The following is a 19,956-nucleotide window of genomic DNA, read 5'->3' as shown; positions in this document are numbered from 1 at the left end:
TTGCTTCAGTTGTTGCCCCATCTTTTGGTCTCTCTTCTGTCAGTACTGCTCTGCTGGCTCCTTCCTTTCACTATATCAACCTTGTTCAAGTCTCTTCCCATTTATAAATCCTCATCTTCCGTGGTTCTCCCTTTCATTCAATTCCTCATCTCCTCTCTTTTCTCTGACATGCTTTTTTTGAGAGGACAGTGTCCTCCGTCTATTTCTTCACCACTCACGCTGCTTACCTCACCAAAACCTAATCCTCATGCTCAGGGTTCTGCGGGAACTCGGACTGGATCACTAGTGATCTCTCACCTGGTGCCCCGCTCCCCGACGTCGTGCACGGGGACCTTTCCTTTGCCTTGGCTTCTGCCCTACTCCCCGCTGTTCTCTGGCTACCTCTCAGCAACCCCCAGCTATTCAGGACATACATTTTACCCAGAGATTTGTAATACACAGGTATAGGGAAGGTGTTCTGGAAATACCTTACCGTTTTTGGCTTGGTAAGTCTCAGGTGAGCGTCTTCACATGGGGTGATGATGCTTGAGCTCCAAGTATCTATATGCCAGGTACTTTCCTTAGGTTTCCTTAGAGAACCCTCAGAAAAGGGTATGATTTCACCTGCTGCTTAGATGAAGATAGCGAGTGAGGCTCAGAGAGGTGAAGTACCTTTCCAGGAACCCTGTTATGTGGTAAAGAAGAGATATTCGAACCCACATCTTTGTGATTATAGTATAGTATAGTGTGCTTTACTTTTCCAAGGTGGGTAAGAAATTTAATTTTTAAAAGATCAAGCTTGTGTTGATTTTGGCATTGTCTCTAGCTATAGGTGAGGGGGAAAAAATAACTTGAGAGAGTATCTAAACCAGGAGGATACTGCCTGTGGGTATAAAATATAATTTTTATTCAAGCTGATTTCAAATATGATGAAATCATTGAAGTTATAGTAGGAAGAAAAGAACCCCTGGGGAAACTATGAAGAATGTTGTATCTTGCAGTTGATGTAGCTTTCGCTTAGAGCTTTTCCTTCCGGAACCCTCATTAATAATAACGTGTTACCGCAGTTGAGTGGATTGTCCTTTTTTAAACTTGAGACCTTTTTAATATATATTTATACACATTATATTTTTACATAATATATAAATACATATGGTATAGTTATATTTATATGTGTATATGTATAAATATGCACATTTATTATCTATATAAATTATAGGTATAAATATATATACACATATTTATTACATATATGGACCATATATTTTTTTCCACAAAACTGTCATGTATTTTTATAGTAATATCTGAAAATTTGCCATTTTTGTTAACTAGCATTAGAAGAGCCAGCACTGGGGTTGAGTGGAGAGTAAGTAAGAAAAACTTACAAGCCTAGGGAATAGAAGGGGCCTCGGGCTGCCATTTCACAGCTTACGTAAACCATATTTAATTTTTATGTAATACAACATACTCTTCCAAAGCCTGCCTCAGGAAACCTCCTTTTCTGAAGTGTAACTGGGGAAATTTCTACCCTCCGCTGAGGTCATGCTACCCTGGCAGTGGTCCATGGGTGTGGAGTACCAGCTTTCAGCACACTTGCTGTTCCCTCAGATCAGGTGGGCATTTTAAAGCCACCAGAAGTATGAGGAAGGTGAGTAAATTTCATTCTAGCCATTACATTAAGACATTTCTAGGAGTTACATAGAACACCTCTGAACGGATTATGGAACAGTGAACCCAAACGTGGTGTGCTTTTTAACCAGAAGAGGGAACAGCGCTGATGACCTCAGGAACCACGCAGGTGCCGATGATACAGTTAGAAATGAGAGAGACCAGCTGCCTGTTCTTCAGAGAGCTAGCCTACATTCTGACACTGGGGAAGTAGCCAATAAATAGGTAAGGAACTAAAAGGGAAGAGAATTTCCATTAAACCAACAGGGTAATGAATGAGCTAGTGGTGGAGGAGTTATGTCCTGGCTTTTCCTGAAAAATCTGGCCCAAGTTTAACAACCTTTAGCGAATGTACTCTTCTCTCCTTGTTCAGCAGCAGTGCAGTAGAATGCTCGATTAACCCATACGGTGTAGGTGAAGCTTTGTACGGCAGCTTGCAGATTTAGGTCCCTATGTCCCCTGACAATATGGGTATCATTGTTCCAGCTGATTTAGAAAGTATTTTCTAGTTCTGTTCTGTTTCTATTCCTTTGGGCTTTGTTGCAGGCATGACCCAGTTATTTTATTTCTTAGCTACTTTATGCCTGGAGAATGGAGTGATTTGGGTGTGAAGAAATCTCTAACTCCTTTTTTGTTTTGTTTTGTTTGTACCTGTCCACTCCTCTGAGCACTGGTTGGAACAATTTAAGGATAGAGGCCCTTGAGAACCTCCATCAAAGCTCTACTGTCAGCGTGTTCTCTGTATCAGCATTTCTATCAAAGTAATCCCAGACTGGATTGACAGTACCACCTCCAGAAGGTCTTTACTTTGTCTCATCAGGAGGATTCGCTTCATATTACATAGTACAAACAAAATAGCGAATACTTCTGGACCACGGCATTGAGATAGAGGATGGTCCTGTGCATCAGCTAGACGTGCTGCCCCTTTCTCTCTCACAGGCCAGACTGCAGTTACAGGTGATAGACGGCTAAGAGATATGGGTAAAACACTCTTCAGCTTTTCTCAGACGTTAGGAGTAGTAAAACTAGCTGGTTGGCTCACGGGGCTGATAACAAGCTGCCTTTTTCCCAGGAGACACCGTCTATGTTGACAGTTGACCAGGCGGTTTTGGCTTTGACTGGTCTTAGGAATGAACACGATTTTTCTGCCTTTTTTGTTTTAATTGCTGTGGCTCGTAAATTCCTGTCATCCTGCTGAGGTGGAGGTGGTGACTTCCTAGATGCTTTCCTCTTCTGAGTGCAGAGCCGGAGGAGTCGTGCTCCTGTTGACCGTGAGCCTCGAGGGCTTCCCCTGAGAGCCGTCCCCAGTCTCTTGCTGTGTTCAGGGGTCTGTAGGAGGCAGCTAGGCACCCCCGCCCCGCCAGCCCCCAGCCCCCAGCCCTCTTCCTGATCTGGAGGCAGGAACCAGAACAACCCCTGCTTGTCCGGAACCCACCCTCACAGGTGTGCAGCCGCTGCACGTGTCTGACCATATAGTTGCAGTGGGACAAACTCCCCCCACCAGCCCAGCCCTCTGGGCTATGATCTTCTTTCATTTCACCGTGTGTCTCACTATTGGAGGGGAAAGCAGTTCACTGAACACTGCTTGAGCCACTCTGGCTCGAGGTCCAGCATCGGCCCCCGTGGCAGGCTGGACGGGAGCGTCACCGGTTCCTGGCGTCTGTGGGTGCACCTGTCAGTTGGGAAGTACCTCTGACTCCCTGTCCTGCCGCGCCTGACGTGATGGTGCCCGTGGTGGCAGAGGGGGGAGTGCCGCTGCCCGCGAGCATCCGTGCTGAGTGCTCACGATGAGGAAGTGCATTCCTGGCAGAGGAGGATGTTGAGTGAGTGTGCCTGTGTCTTGAGCGAGGCTGGTGGTGGTTGTGTTTTGAGAAGGGGAGGGAAGATACGTCCTGAGATGACCTTGGAGAGGTAGACTTGCAGTAGGAAGAGGAATGTGTGAATGTGTGCGGCCCATGTTCAGTTACTCTCGTGCCAAGTGCAGTGCCCGTCACACTGCGAACTGAAACTGTAGAACGAAGATGATACAGATCCCGCCGCCAGGAAGCGGACGTTCCAGGAACAGGTACTATCAGCACAAAAATAGTGATATGCTGGGTGCAAGTACAGATCACACCGTGTCCTAGGAGTCCAGGTGCAGCTGAATCGGTAGCACGCTCTGTGGAGGTGATGGTAGAGAAGGGGGGTTCTTGGCTGAGGGATCCATGTGAGAAAAATAGAGGCAGGAAGTTAGCACCTGATTAGGTATGTGTTTCTGGAAGCTTAATGGGTCCCGCTGTTATGTAAGGGGTTCTTCAGGAAGTCTGAAGGGAAGGGAAGGGAAAAGTTGGTTACAAACTAGAGGAAGAAAACCCTTAGCCTTTGAGCATAAAACTTTGAACTCGGACTGACTGTCTCCGCGTCCTTCAGCATCTGTACAGTCACAGCACCCCTGCCTCTCAGACCCTCCCCTTTTCTCCCTGGGGGACAGGAGAGTAGCATTTTATTTGCCAGGTTAAAACCTCCTCTTCTGCCTTCCTCTCCCCGTTGGTGGCACAGCTGGACTGTCTTTGTTTGCTGAGGTCTTTGGTGTCTCCACGCCTTCCTTGGAAGGCGGCCCTCTGGGCCCATCTGGGGAGTCCCTGAGCCACACCACCTGCCTGCTTGGCATCCGCCGCTTCCCTTTCCTGGCCCTGCTCCACACCTGGCCTGTGCTTTGCTTGTAGCTTCCTGATGTCCAGTGTGACTTACTCAGGCAGGAGAGTTTGTGCCTCAGTTTCCAGCTGTCAGCAGAGTTTTTACCAACCACCCCTCACTATTTGGTGAATAAATGATCTGAGTTATAATAAAAATAACTATCATTTCTTGAGCGGGAACCAAGGCCCACCTTACTGTATTAGGCCTGGGGTTGCATCTGGCTATCGTCCGCTGCATCTGGGCTGCAGTTCTTGGGCCTGGAAGAGAGGAGGTAACTGCTCAGAGCCACACGGCCATGGCGGTTACCTGGCGTTGACCCCCTCCTGACCTCACCTCTCCTGGGCACAGCTCTTTCTCTAGGACCCCTTCCTGAAGAATTCCCTTGCCTGGACTCCTTTTGTCTGTCACCCAGACTGTTTTTTGCTTAGAGCCTACCTCTGACTAAAGACTTAAATGCTAAGGGCTCCTTACTCAGGCCTTCAGGCATTGAACTAGAATCTCACCTGGGGCTGCTGCTTCTGTGGTCCAGGATCTGCCTGTAGGAGTCCAGAGGACCCATCCTGTGCAGGATTGCCTTTTGTTCTGGCATTAACTCCTGAGTGAGTTGATTCACGAACCCACACGCCACACCTCTTCAAGGACACTTGACCTTATGTGCCATAGGGAGGCGTCTCACAGATTTCTTCTGGTTTGATGCTTCCTGGTAGTAGCCCATTGTTCCTGTCTTTTACCTTAAAATTAGCAGACCTCTCTGCCCTCAGCTGGCCCCTCTTAGCATCCTGTAGTTTACATCTGAAGCACAGTACCTCACAGGACAGTCTTCCTTACCCTCCAGTGCTTTAATAGGAGCCCTTAGCCATTCTGATCCAGGCCACGGCCCTCTTTCTCACAATACAGCAGTGACTCAGTGGACCGTGTCTCCTGACATTCCACCACTATGGCCTTTCCCTTCCTCTCCTTCCCCTGCTCTCATGACCCGTAACCAGGGATAATTGAACTGTATTCTTGGCCACCTGCACCAGAATCAACCAGAGACAGTCCTTGACGATGCACGTTCTTCCTCCTTTCCTGAACTGCTGTCGAGTAGACATCTAGATAATATCTGTTTTTAGCAAGTTCTCCAAGGATTCTTAGGCAGAGTGGAGTTTGAGAAACCTTTCTGGTTGCGGTGTTCTGTGACCTGAAATCTAATAAGAGTTACCATTTGGCTTTGAAATCCTAAGACCATTCACAGCTCATCATTATTTACCATTGAAGGCTCTGGAGTCACTTTTTTTCTGCAGTTGGCAGTGCCCTGTTGTTGTGTTACCACATTTTATAAATTCAACTGCATGTGATATATATCCGAATACTCAGCACACGCACGCAGACTAAACAGCAGGAGGATTTTTATTCTTCTCAGTTACTGCCGCTGCCCAGTCCCCCTTTACCCCCAGATGAGGTTTCCCTAAGAACTTCCTTGGTTTGCTTCTCCAGAAGGTTCTTCAAAACTGGATTTTGAACATCCCTTCTGGAAGAGGTCATTTTCTTGAGGATAATACTTGAATAGGATAATAGTTGAATAGAGTATAAAAGGTATCTTATTTCCACATATCCTTAAATGTCATTAGAGAATAAAACCTATAGTTCAGTACCTTGTCGTATGTCAATGTATATTCATGTAAATTGTCGATACATGGAGTATAGTCAGTATGTGGACGTTTGCAGGAATTTTACTTTTCAAGTGATTTTTTTTTTTTAAGAAAATAAGCTCTGTAGTATCTTCTTTTTTTGTGTGCTTTACTATCTTTCAAGAGTAGATAGTGTGCTGGTAGTCATGATATAAACCTACTACTAATATGTTTTCATCCTCAAGAATGGAACAGTATAGAGAGAGTTACATACAGATTACCTGGAGACAGATCATTCATTGAGGCTTAGATTTCTTTTAAATCCAGTATTGGGTGTGGTGGGACTCCAATGGTTATTAGTACACGGAATATACTGATATCTTGCTTCTTACATGTATTGTTACATTAAAGCAATTAAAGTTAGATATCAATCATTTTAATACTTAAACATTTCTCCTTTGTCAGGATGTTCAGAATGATGTACGTTGATTGAAAGTTCTTGATGTTTCTTAATACCAGAAATTCTGGAATATGCCTATTTTTGTTGAAGGGCATACTGATGTTTTTTTGTTGGGGTTTTAATTTTCTTCTTTGTGTAACTTTAAAAATTATTTCTTAAGGAAACTCATTACTTTCTTTAAAGAAGTGTGGCTCAGTATACAAGGAAATTACAGAAAGAGTACAAATGTTCCATGAATGGGGGCAATCGTGTTCTTTTGGTCCAGTCATGAGGCTTTTAATTCTACACTTGGGAATGTGTCCAGATATAAGGCTCAGTTGCACTTTACTAAGATATGTATTATTTAAACCTGTGTGTTTGTGCCAATGTGCAGGGAGTTTTAGAAGGGCAGAGTACACCTTACAGTTTTATTACATTACATTAGATTCATATTTTTAAACTTATTTTTTGTCAATCATAAAGCCATCTCCTTACACATGCTTTTAAGCACTAAATAAATAACTAGACATGTTTACCCTCCCATGACTGTATGATGTCCTGAGTAGACCTGGAAAGAGTGACATTGTGAGGAAAGGGTATTACTACATTTTGAATTTTGACTTAGGATGTCAAGACATCAGTGCAGATTAGGTCATAGAAACTTTATCGTTTCTACGGTTTTGTTCCGTATAGTCTTCGTATATTTCTCATATTTTTACTGTCTTTACAGTCATTCTTTGAATTCATGTTTGACCAGCAATTTTTAAAAATTCCATTCAATTTTTCCTTGTTTAAAGAGCTTTTAAGAAATCTAGCTCAACATTATAGCTGCATACAACTGTATTCCTAATGTTTTACAGGCATCTTTACATAGTCTATCCCATATTTTTGCTTTCTTTTCCCGTAGGATAGCCTTGGTAAGGAGGGATAGCTAAGTTTGGTAGTTTCTGAGTTATTGCTTTAAATTTTGCTGTTTTCTTTTCATGTCTACTTTTTTGTCCAGACTGTTTTATCACCATTACTAGTCTTCAACATCATGTATTCTTTCTTCAGGTGATTACTCTTATTGGTGATTATATTTGTTGACTTTCTATCCCTATTCTTTCTAAATATTCAAACAGGTATATTCCAGCTCCTGTTTCCTCTCTACCCAGGTGCTCCTTACAATACATGCTTCCGTTTCTGTGCTTCATTCCATCCGCCATCCCAAGAATATATTTTGTTTGCTAAGATAGGAGTCTGGTAGGCCCTATTAAAAGTGCTGCTATAAGCAGTGGTTCCTGCTGTGTATCTCGTGGCCCTGAGTGGCTTGTGCAAAGTCCCGTGTGCTGTTGGGATCTGTTCAGGTTCCTCAGTTGGGACTGCGCTTCTCTGTGTCTGTGCAGCTTGTGTCACTGTGGCCTGGTTTTTCTTTTTTTCCTTTTTGAATATTTGCATCCTAACTTAAACTACAGTGTTGAAAGTTCTTTCCAGGAAGATTTATAGCCTAATTGTTTTCGCCTATATAATAAGCTATTAAAAATTTTTTTTATTTTAATACATGTAGTTTTTTTTAATCTTATTGAAGGTTGCTTTGCATTACTCTGCTTTAGTTACTTTAATTCAGAATAATTGGCACTGAGCACTAATATGAAGCATATGACTAGTTTTTTTGGGTTTTTTTCATAATACGCTGTAGATGCCGAGACTTCTTGCTTGGTGAGCCCATGACATGTTGGGCTATTTGTTTAGTTAAAACTAGATTGGTTGTTTCAGATATTTTTGTCTGATTGTAAAATGTGCATCTGAGATGCTTTTATTTGTGATTTCAACTATTTCACAGTCATTGATAATTTTTTTTTTCAATCTGATTATTTAGGAGTTATTGCTTATTTTTAAGTGCTTCATAATTTCCACATTTCTGTTTCTGGTGTCATTAACTTCACTGTATTGAGTACATTCTCTGCAAAGATGGACTTGGGAAGGATAATAGATAATACTTACATTCTGGTTTTCTTTTTTAAAAGCAGGTAGTTTAAATGCTTGGCAAAGCATATTAAAACTTTTGATAAAAATAACCAGGGCAATTTATTGTGTATTTAAGATATTTATACTTTTATATAGCATGCTGATAAATGTAATGCAAGTTAAGTTGTAGCTTGGAAATTCTTTATTAATGTATTTATGAGATAATTTCATTGGGACACATCTGTATTCTTGAGGAAAACAATGTCTACTTTTTTGTCCAAGATGTTTTTTCACCAATTGCCATTGCCCATTCAAAATTGTTAGATTAATCACCATTGGAACATAATGTATCAATCAGCCCCCCTAGAGAAAGAGATCCAGTAGGATATGTATTTATCTCTGTGCAGAAACACACACTCTCTGTCTGTCTATCTGTCTCTCTGTCCATCTGTCTCTCCCTCCCTCCCCCTCCCTTCCTCCATCCCTTCCTCTCAGTTTATTACAAGGAATTGGTTTATGCAATTTTGGGGCTGAAATCTGAAGGGCAGATGCGAAACTCTCCAGAAGAAGCTGAAGCTATACTCCACAGGCCAGATGTATAGCGTGCATCCCCCATCTGTCTGAGGAGCTGAGATCCCCGCATGGGACCTAGTAATGTTTAAAAAATAACCTGTTGATGAATCAGTATATCAGGCTTATGTGTTTTATAAATAGTTTTTATACTGTTTTCTCTTAGTTACCACATTTTGAGTCTTTGCTGCTTTATCTTCACTGGAAATTAACCCTTAGTTAAAGTAAGCTAAAGAGCTATGTAAACAAACAAACAAACAAATCAATTCTAAACTTCTTATCATTTTATATCATCTAAATTTGATTAATCACATCAAAATTACATGGGGTTAAAAATGAAAACTATAATTTTCACCTTAGCACAAATTTGATTCCCTTAATTTTCAGCAGAAAGAGATAATATTCTCTGAAACATGCTAATAAAAGTATATATTACTAGTCTATCTTTACTTTAAAATATATATATATAATGATTTATAGTGTTTTGTAGACCATAGCAGCCCAGAGAAGGAATTCTTTTATCCACAGTCTTCATGAGCATGTAACTACAAAATGTGATTTTATTTATAATATGACTTAAAATCTACATAAACTCCTACACTGGAGGGAATGAGATTTGTGCTCAGAGAATCCTGATATCTTGCTTAGATTCTTTTTTTTTTTTCTTTTTCCATTGCCTAGATCTATGCTAGAACAGTTTAATAAATATTTATTGAATTTCTGAATGGGTGTACAGATCTCACTTCAGAGGGTAACAGCAGCTCCTTGAAGGAATAAGCCATGTTTTTCCATTTGTGTTTGTATATAATACCTCAAATGGTAAATATATGATAGCCTCAGTAATGCCTGGAAAAGAAATCCTAATTTCCTGTTTTATTAAGTGTACAGTTTAACTTGAATATTAAGTATTTAATGTAGATTCAGAAAAAGATTTCTAAGGTATTAAATAGATAGATAGAAATGTCAATTTCAGGGAAATTAAATTTAAAACTATTACGCTCTCAGTCCTCTCTAAACAGGTGCTGGTTTAAAGAGCTTCTGTGGCCTGTGGCCCCAGTTGACCTCTTGAGTGTTACCTTGTACTGCTTCCTCCGCTCCCAGTTAGCTCCAGCTGTACTAAATTCCTTCCATCTTCCCGACTGTGCCATGCTTTCCTGTGTCTCACATGACTAAATTCTGCTCATCTTGTAGATACCCGCTTCTCGGAAGCTGTCCCTGAGTTTCCCCAGGTGGATGAAGCGCCCCTCCAGGTGCCTGAGTGCTCCTTGAGTATCAGGTACTCACCTGTGTCAGAGCGTGTCCCCTCTGTTTGGAAATTGAGTTTCTTCCTGGACCCTACGTTCTTTAAGACACAAATGATTTCTCTTTCTCATTCATGTAACGTATGTTCTTACTATTAACACAGGTATTTATGAGGAATCACTAAATTAGTTATATATGTATGTATGTTGTACGTGTTATACATGTGTATAAACAAATATACATCTGTATTAACCAATGGTAGTATTTTATAAGGAACGTTGAAAACAAAAATCTGACATTTTTTTCAAGAACTTTCAATTTATTAAAGTATGTGTCAAAAATTATAAAGAATCCTGTATTTAGAATCATTAAAATGGGAAACCGTAAGGAAAAAAAGATAAGAAAATGCTTATTTTAAGGTTCTTATTCCTAAGGTATATAAGAAGCCCCAGAGAGTGTACCATGATGCAGTTTTGAAAGTTAGCCAATAAAGGATATTCAAAGTTAAACTAACCTTTGATGACCTGCCCTAAATAAATTGAAGGGAGATCAGACTAAGAAGAGATTAAGGGCATATAGTCACACAACTAATGATTGAAAAGAGAGTTCTGAAAGTGAAATACCAGAAGGAGGAAAGGCCAAGTGATCCTGATTGATGATTCTGGAGTAAAGCATGTGGCTCAGGCCATCTGTGACCCATATAAAGGGAACAGGACGCGCTACTGCCTTCAGGGGGCCAGGCTCAGAAGGCGACAAGAAGGGCAAAAGAGATCCCCTAGAGAATGGAGAATTTTTACTTAATTTTAGTCTACCTTGAACTGTTCCTTAGAACTTAAAATTTCAAATAATTGAAAGGAATTTAAGAGCTGTGAAAAGATAGTGATGCTTAGCTCTGAGTTCATGTTGTGAACCTGTGTGGAATCAACCAGCAGCAGTATTGGTTATTCAGCAGGTAATCTACTAAGAGTTTCTCTTACTAAAAATCGGTAGTAAGGATATAGTAAGAACTAGTTTTTACAACTTTCCAATTTTGTAAAACATTATAAAGACATGATTTTCATTATAAAACAAGGGACTAGCTTATTTTTTGGTTCATTATAGTAAGGATTATTGATACAGAAAATAATGTGAAATGAAGAATGCTTTGTATTCTCAATTTCTTTTATTTCTTGATTGGCTCTTTTTGTTTGACATTGAAAAAATGAGAAAATTCTGCTTCTTAATTTTATTATATTTCTAAGTCATTTCAGCAACAAAGAAAACTGTGGTATATCTGGAAGTTTAAGTGAATTCTGAACTATTTGAGTAGATTATTGATGACTCAGTAGGTTTTGGCCAGAGACACCTGGGAGAAAACAGGATGCCATATTTTATTGGGACGTGTCATTTGTGCCCATCATTTGTAAATAGGATATAAGTTGTTTTGGTGGCAGTGGTGCTGACATTTTTCTCTGGTTTAAGTGGATTAGAATACCCCTCACCCCCAGGACTGGTAGTCCATATTTTCAGTGCTATTGGTTGGTTATGCTGATATGAACTTTGTGGAGAAGTTCCTTTTTCTGGCAGCGTGTGGAAAACAGTGAGCCCACATGAAGCCTTTGTTCACGTGGTTTGTGTGTGGACATGTGTAAGATAGTTCCATGACAGGAAGAATGATGTGATGAATTTCATTAACAGTTACTCAAATCCAGTTCTTGAATCAGTGGTTTCAATGAACGTTGTAGCCTCTTCTTCAGTTTTTTGTAGGTCCAGTGGCTAAGACATTGCCTTCCAATGCAGGGGGTGCGGGTTCGATCCCTGGTCGGGAAGCTAAGATCCCACATGCCTTGTGGCCAAAAAAACAAAACATAAAACAGAAGCAATATTGAGCAATATTGTAACAAATTCAATAAAGACTAAAAATGGTCCACATTAAAAAAAAAAAAAGAAAATCAGAAAGTGTAACAAAGTAAAGAAATATAAATTTGGTCAATATTTTATATTTTTATACTATATATCTCCAAGCTATAAAACTATGGTCATCAGAAAGGTATCAGCAAGAATTGTTTATACAGCTAATGACATCTTTTTTCTCTCTCCCACTCCTAAAATGGCAGACTTTATTTACCCGGAGTACTGCCCCTTTCCATTGCATGATGGTGGGAAGGTCTCTGATTGAATTTAGGAGACCTGCTATATGTTTCCACATGTGCTGTTTACCGGCCATGTCACCTTGACAAGTCTCTGTAATGTGTGCATGAATGGTGGATGGTCTTCAAAGACTCGCGCACAGTATCCTCTAGTTTGAAAATTCTGCATTATAGGTTTGCCGTCACACATGACTTGGTTTGGGTTCCTACAGTGACACTTCTTGATTGGCTTTGGGCAAGTTACTTTGCTCTTCTACTCACAATGTTCATCTCTGAGTGTCTACCTTACAGAGCATGGAGAAGGTCAATGAGACCCCATGGGAAAGTTCCTGAGAGTGTCTGCTCCAAGTGAGAAAGTGTGTATGTGTTCACGCACAGGGGCTGTGAGCTGGCTGGATGGTGGGTGGGGGGAGTGGAGAGTGACGGGACAGTAGGTGGAGGTGTGGGAGTGGCTGGGGCAGAGTGGCCGTAGGAGTGGGTGGACTTTGTGTGTTAGGACTCACGCTCTGCGGCAGTGAGCAAGGCAGAGCAGTAGAGGTGCCTGGGCCCCCTGGACCCCCCACCCTTAAGTCTTCAGTGCATCCCTAAATGCTACTGGGAACCTACTTAGTCGGTCAGCATCCCAACTAGGTGGTCCTGAGCAAGAGATCATGGAGGTGATGTGAAGTCTTAGCATGTTTAACATGTCTTCTTGGGGAAGGAAATGAGTGCTAATTTCCAAAGAGAATAGTGGTAAGAATGAAACCTGCTGTTTGAACAGCCCCGTTCACGAGCTGTGGAATATTGAAAAGTTGTTGTTGTGTAGCATCTGGTTTCCATTTAGTGCATATAAGTTAACAATGAAAACATTTTACTTCTTCTGTTCTTGGAATATTTTATTAATGAATAAGTATGTTTTTGTCCCTGAAGAGTCTGATCATTACAGAAGAAAATCTTTTGGGAATCAACTAATACATTAAAATTAGAAAAAGTATTCACATTCACGAAATTATATCTGGAGCTATAGAATAGGTATGAGATGAAAAGAATTGTTTCTTTGAAAGTGTATTTGTTGGAAGTTAAATAATTTTTTTAGTAAAATTTTGAAGTGAATACCACAAATATCTAGCATTTTTGCTTCTTTTACTTAAAGGAGCAAATATATTTTATTTGTGCTTTTCAATATTTGAATCAAAACTTATCCATATATATATATATATATATTTAAAACTCCTAATCTCATCTTTAATGGATAGATTTCATTGTTACCCAATTTCCCTCTTCCTTTGATGTATTTCTTCCATAGTTCTTTAGATTTGCTAATTCTGAAACTTTAGTATGCAGCTCTTAAGTTGATGTTGAAGATGCCATTTTAATCCATGCTTCTCTGTTTTCTGGCCAAGCATTTCACTCTTTTCCCCTTCTTTATTTTTTCCCTACATGCCAATATTCCAGTGCTTGTACCCTACCCTACGGTAGATGAACCCAATACCTGGGTCTAATATATGAACTCAGTGAAAATTTTGGCTTTGTTAAATGTAGAAATGTGACTGAGCCTAAGTCTTTACCGTTTATACGCTCTTCCTTGGTTTCTGTCCAAATATAGGCTGATAAGATTCAGTTCCTTGAGGTTTTTGCTCATATGCCATTCTGCTGGAAGGTCTAACCTGAACACTTAAAATAGCACCACCACCAAACCATCCTGCAAGTATGATCTGTAAGGCATTTTAGTCATTATCATGCTGCCTGCCTATTCGTGTAGATATTTATTTAAACCACAAATTATTGACATGTTTTAAAATTTTATTTATTGATTGATTGATTGCTGCGTTGGGTCTTCGTTGCTGCACGTGGGCTTTCTCTAGTTGCGGCGAGCGGGGGCTACTCTTCCTTGAGGTGCATGGGCTTCTCATTGCGGTGGCTTCTCTTGTTGTAGAGCATAGGGCCCTAGGTGCATGGGCTTCAGTAGTTGTGACTCACGGGCTCCAGGGTGCAGGTTCAGTCGTTGTGGTGCATGGGCTTAGTTGCTCCGCGGCATGTGGGATCTTCCCAGACCAGGGCTCGAACCCGTGTCGTCTGCATTGGCAGGTGGATTCTTAACCACTGCGCCACCAGGGAAGTCCAACGCACTTTTTTTTTTTTTTTTTTTAACAAACAGAAAGTATATATTAGAGTAAAAATGTTATCTTGATACAAAAATTAATAATATTCTTTTTGTGATGGAGTCCAACAATTGGAGATATGTCCTAAATGGCTACATAGTTATATATTATGCTTATTATATGTATTAAATTGAAATATTTCACATCATCATGGAAAGTTTAGGAGTGAGGCCCATCTGAGTGTGACCCGAACACAGGGGCGCCAGGCTCTGTGCAAGGTGTGGTGCGTGGCAGTTGGTCCTCGTGACCAAGATTAATGAAACTCAGATGGGTTTTAATTAGTGCAGCTGCAGTCATCAATTATCTACTGAACACAAATATTGTTATATTTGGGAAATTCTTGATTTATTTTATTCCACTGGCCAGCAGATTTAGATGAATGTGTTCTCATCATAAACATTCTGAAAAAAATCACTGGAGGCCACAGTTTATTATTTAGGACACAATCAGCAAGAGTGAACAATACAGAACAAAACATTGCAAAGTGCTCTCAGCATTAATTTGGAAATTTTGCTGAAATGTTTGGCTTGTACAGGTTGTCAAAAACATCAGGGCATCTTGAACAAAATTCGGAGCAGTCTAGCAAGAAGGGAAGGTGCAACTGTTTTAGTCCAGGAGATGATCCATAACAGATGTCAGTGCGCATGTGCTACAGACAGGTGCCGGCCACCTTGCTGTCCGCAGAGCACCTTCCAGCACGGGCTTCAGCAGGAGGGCAGCCGGGTACCCGTTGTGCCGGAGAACAGGAACAGCCAGCACTTCCTGAGCACAAAGACATCTGTGTTCATCTACGAACCTGCATACAGCTACACTCACACTTGTTTGTGCTGGCTCTATTAATGTTTTAGAGTAATCTATGAAATTTTTAGCCTTGGATTAAACAAGTATAAGAAATAGATGTATAACTTTTGCGGGGAGGGAATCTATTGTATAGTTATCTTTTACATTGGCAATGAGGTGCATAAAATAAGATAATTTAAAAATTTCTAAGTTAAATCTGGAATTATTATTAGAATGAAAAATATTTTATAAATTCATGTGAATTTTGTATATTGAATATAGTAGTAGTTTTTCTGAACAGTTTTTTCCTCAGACTGTGTAATTTTATCTCCTGAACTTTAATTTAGTGAGACTGTTTAATATTGAGTTTCAGAAATAATAGGTAAACATCAAACATTATTTCATTTTTTAACTTTCTCACAGTATGAAATCTCTGTCAGATTCTCATTCAGCAGAATAGGACCAAGAAAGAAGTGTATTTGGCTTACATACTTGTCTAAATTACCGAGTATAATTTGGTAGCCAGGATAGCTATTCTGAAAATGTCTTATGAGTCATAACCAAGGCCTTATAACAAATCAGTTGCAAATAACTTTTGTAAAGTCTTGTGGCATTGTGTTCAGTTTGTGTGGGGATCTGAAATACATTTATTAAAATGCTCTGAATCTTGTATTATGTACAAGATTTGTGTTTCTTATATAACAATTTAGTGGTAAACTTACAGTTTAATGGAATAGTGAAATTTGTTAATATCACAATTTAATCCAAATTATGTTTCCCTAAGTGAATAAAACGGTGCGGCTACTTTCCAAGTGTAGATGGTATTTGTTTCTGCAGAGGAGATGCACTTTTGCCCTTAGGAAAGAACAAGAAGGCATCAAAAGCTTGCACGTGTTTGTACACTAGATTAGAGAAACTTTTATCACATCTGAATTGTCAGAGTTTGCAGTTAATGCTTCTGGCTCACTAGCTACTGTCTTTGTGACAATTCATAAATACTGTGATTTCTGAGCATACTTTTATGTGGCCTTCCTGTTTTATAGAAATCATAGAAGGCTTTCTGTTTTCCAGTTAACAGATGGCGTAGCTTTTGTTCATTGAACCAAGGTGCTTGGAAGGAGATTTTATTTCCTATACGTTCAATTATATGTGATTCTTACATTTTACCAAATAAGAAACAGATTCTCTGAACTGATTGTCCACTTGACCAGAGAAGTCTTGAGATATGGGCCAGAGTTGTCTTCTTAACATAATTAGACTTTGTTATAGATTTTTATTGTATTCTTTTTCATGAGTTTTAAAGGACCCAGTGGGCCACCGATCTTAACATTAGACTTTAAGTGTGACTTATCTCCTTCATTTCAAAGAGTATGCAAGCACTTCTTTTTCTCTTTAGTTCTTAAAACCATGTGCACTTGTGTCCTTTAACTTATTACAGTATATTGTCATTGTTGGTTTACTTGTCTGTGTTGTTGTTAGACTTTTTGTTTATTCATCTGTCCATCCAACCATCCACTGACGCATCTAAAAATGAAGGACATAAAACACTCTGAATGTGATGAACAGTGAGAAGGCGAATGTGGCCGCAGCATGGTCAGCAGGAGGTTAGTGAGAGGTGAGGTTGCAGGGGTGAGCGGGGCCTAGATGAGCTCACTTCTAAGAGACTGTGGTGAGGAGTTTGGTGTCAGTGGGGAGCCATTGCACAGTTCTCACTGGCTTCCTGGCAGAACTTATTCATTATTTAATTCCCAGACCTCTTCACATAGCCTGTCATGTATGTGATGATCTATAAATGTTTGGTGGCCGAGTAAGTGAGCCCAGCCCAGCTCAGTCTGTGTGGCTCCTTTATGGGATCAGCTTGAGTGGTTTCATGTCTTGGACTGGACGTGCCCGCCTCCAGGGCTAAGAGAAATAGGAGGCAGTGTTTATGACTAACAGAGGCCTATGCGAAGGGGCCGTTACCACTGTCTAGCAGTTTAGGGACGTGAAAGTTAGATACTTTTTAAGACTACACGGTATTCTAAAATTATTTGATTACATTGCTTCCTCTGAGAAATGTCTCTCAGAATTGACATAGATAGGTTGAGCTACTTTTCTGGAGAGGAATGCATTCTTTACGAAATTCATATTTTTGCTGTAACAAGTATTGATAATTTATAAGAAATGCTATTTTTCATTTTCATATTTTGAGTTTATAATATAAACAGTAGCTTATTAGACCATGAGCCATTTCTGAGCTTCAGCTATTATGACATAGTAATATATTAATTTTCCCACGAAAATTTTCAAAAATAATCTCTGGAGACTGTCATACAGAGTGAAGTAAGTCAGAAAGAGTAAAACAAATATTGTATATTAACTCATATATGTGGAATTTAGAAAAATGGTGCAGGTGAACCGGTTTGCAAGGCAGAAATAGAGACACAGACGTAGAGGACAAATGTATAGACACCATGGGGGGAAGGGGAGGTGGGATGAATTGGGAGATTGGGATTGACATATATACACTAATATGTATAAAATAGATAACTAATGAGAACCTACTGTATAGCACAGGGAACTCTACTCAGTGCTCTGTGGTGACCTAAATGGGAAGGAAATCAAAAAAAGAGGGTATATATGTATACATATCGCTGATTCATCTCACTGTACAGTAGAAACTAATACCACATTGTAAACTATACCCCATTTAAAAAAAAAAACTCTATTAAAATTTTTTTTTTTTTTTTTTTTTTTGCGGTACGCGGGCCTCTCACTGTTGTGGCCTCTCCCATTGTGGAGCACAGGCTCTGGACATGCAGGCTCAGCGGCCATGGCTCACGGGCCCAGCCGCTCCGCGGCATGTGGGATCTTCCCCGACCGGGGCACGAACCCGTGTCTCCTGCATCGACAGGCGGACTCTCAACCACTGCGCCACCAGGGAAGCCCTATTAAAATTTTGTATTCAGATTTTGTTTTCCTCGATTCATTTAGTTCTTTTTATGATAATATATATACACATGCACACTATATATGTCATTATTTTTGGTACTATACTATATGTGGTATCAAGAATCAAGAATAATGATACCATCACCCATGTAACTCCCATGTAGCGTGAGACACAGAGCACACCCATTATCTCTGATTACATCCTTTTCCTTTCTCCGGAGGTGACTGCTATCCTGATTTCTGTTAATCATATTGAACATAGAATATCTAAACCCTGTATTAATAATTTATAGAAATATTCCTTCTTAGATTTTCAAAATTCGCAATCAATATTATTTTCCACTCTGTAGATGACATAATTATCTGTCTTAAAAAAACGATTGTATATCATCTTAGAAACTTATGCTGTTTATGTATTTAAATATGCTTGTGAAGTATCCTATTATCTATAGGTTTTTCCTAAGGGTTTTTGTTGTTCTATTCTATAGAATAGGCTACATTTATATGGTAACTTTTATTCCAATAGAACATTATTAATTTGAAAATACATAACTTTATCATGCCCAAAATATGTCTTTGTAGTTGCTTATTGATCAGAAAGGAAATTCAAAACCTGACTCCTAATAATAAAATAAGATGTGTTTAAAATTGTTAAACAGTCATTTGAAAATATAGGTAGCATAGTTTAAACATTAATAATCAGAAAAGCTGTGGTGTTTTGAATATATGATATTTGATTTTTAGGACAATTTTGTCTCTTTGTTTTTATACTCCAAAAAGCCATAATGGTGAAATTACTATTACTTTTAACATTATATGAATTTAGACATAATTTACAAGAATAACACTATGAATAAGATGTGCTGATATTTAATACATATAAATTATTATGTTTTTGCAGTTTTAATATTTGGGAATTTTATACGATCCTACCATAAGTTTCTTACAAGTTGTGATGGATTTTGTTAGAATATCAAATATTTTCTAGCATAATAGCCTTCCATATAATGAATGCAACTTAGCGTAAATTAACAGTATTTATCTGAAGCTTATCTTCTTTCTTGTTGAGGGTAGCTATGAGCCGGGAAGGTGGGAGGGAGTGCACAGTAACAGGAGATAATTTGGGGATGGAAGTTATACTTTCCATCTTTGCTTTCTCCCATTCAGTTCAGCTGGATACACACCTCACACTGAACTGCCGTATTATCTCTTCGTCACGGGCTGTGACAAGACCCTCAACAATAACAGTCTTCCCTTTTGTTTATAACACTTGAATGTCTTGGCGATTAGAACTTTTTCCTTTCTTCTCTGAATAAAATTGTTTTGTGCTGACTTTTTTTATTCCAGTGAGGAGAAAGAAATAAAAGCAACCCTACTTCCTATTACAAATTATCATAAATACTGGAGATGCAGATTTTTCTTAGATCATTAGCATATCATGCTGCGACCCGCACCAGAATGCACCATTAACAAAGCCGCCTTCGTGTAATTAATGTAAATAATATGGAGCTCCAGCCTGAGTTACCCAGTCAGCCTTGGCGAAGAGCATTTGTCATAATGCATCATCTGAGGAGCCCGGCCTCAGTTCAAATTAAACTTCATGGGTTGGCCCCTTTATTTTTTCCTCTCACACTGTAAATTTCTGTGAAACATTTATGACTATAAATTTCTTTGAAACACCTATATAAGAGAAGAAAGCAATCCAGTAAGCTGAAATTAAAATTTTATTATTCACTGTGCTTTTGCTGGTGAGGACAGTTAGTATCTTCATCAGGCCAGCAATGGAGATGCAGGCGATGCAGCGGAGGGCCTCCTCCCCGTCCTCAGAAGTGTTTTCTGTCCTT

At 39.6% G+C, this 19,956-nt stretch overlaps 1 protein-coding gene across 4 annotated transcripts in view; it reads left to right on the top strand.

The window, feature by feature from the left end:
* ZNF407 (zinc finger protein 407) overlaps positions 1-19,956 on the top strand; it is a 428,050-nt gene that overhangs the window by 198,951 nt on the left and 209,143 nt on the right. The gene's annotated exons all lie outside the window — the stretch shown is intronic.

The sequence above is a fragment of the Orcinus orca genome, chromosome 15 (genome assembly GCF_937001465.1).
Source record: "Orcinus orca chromosome 15, mOrcOrc1.1, whole genome shotgun sequence".
Lineage (NCBI taxonomy): Eukaryota > Metazoa > Chordata > Mammalia > Artiodactyla > Delphinidae > Orcinus > Orcinus orca.
Note: the sequence above shows the minus strand (reverse complement) of the source record. Positions and strands in the feature narration are given on the sequence as shown.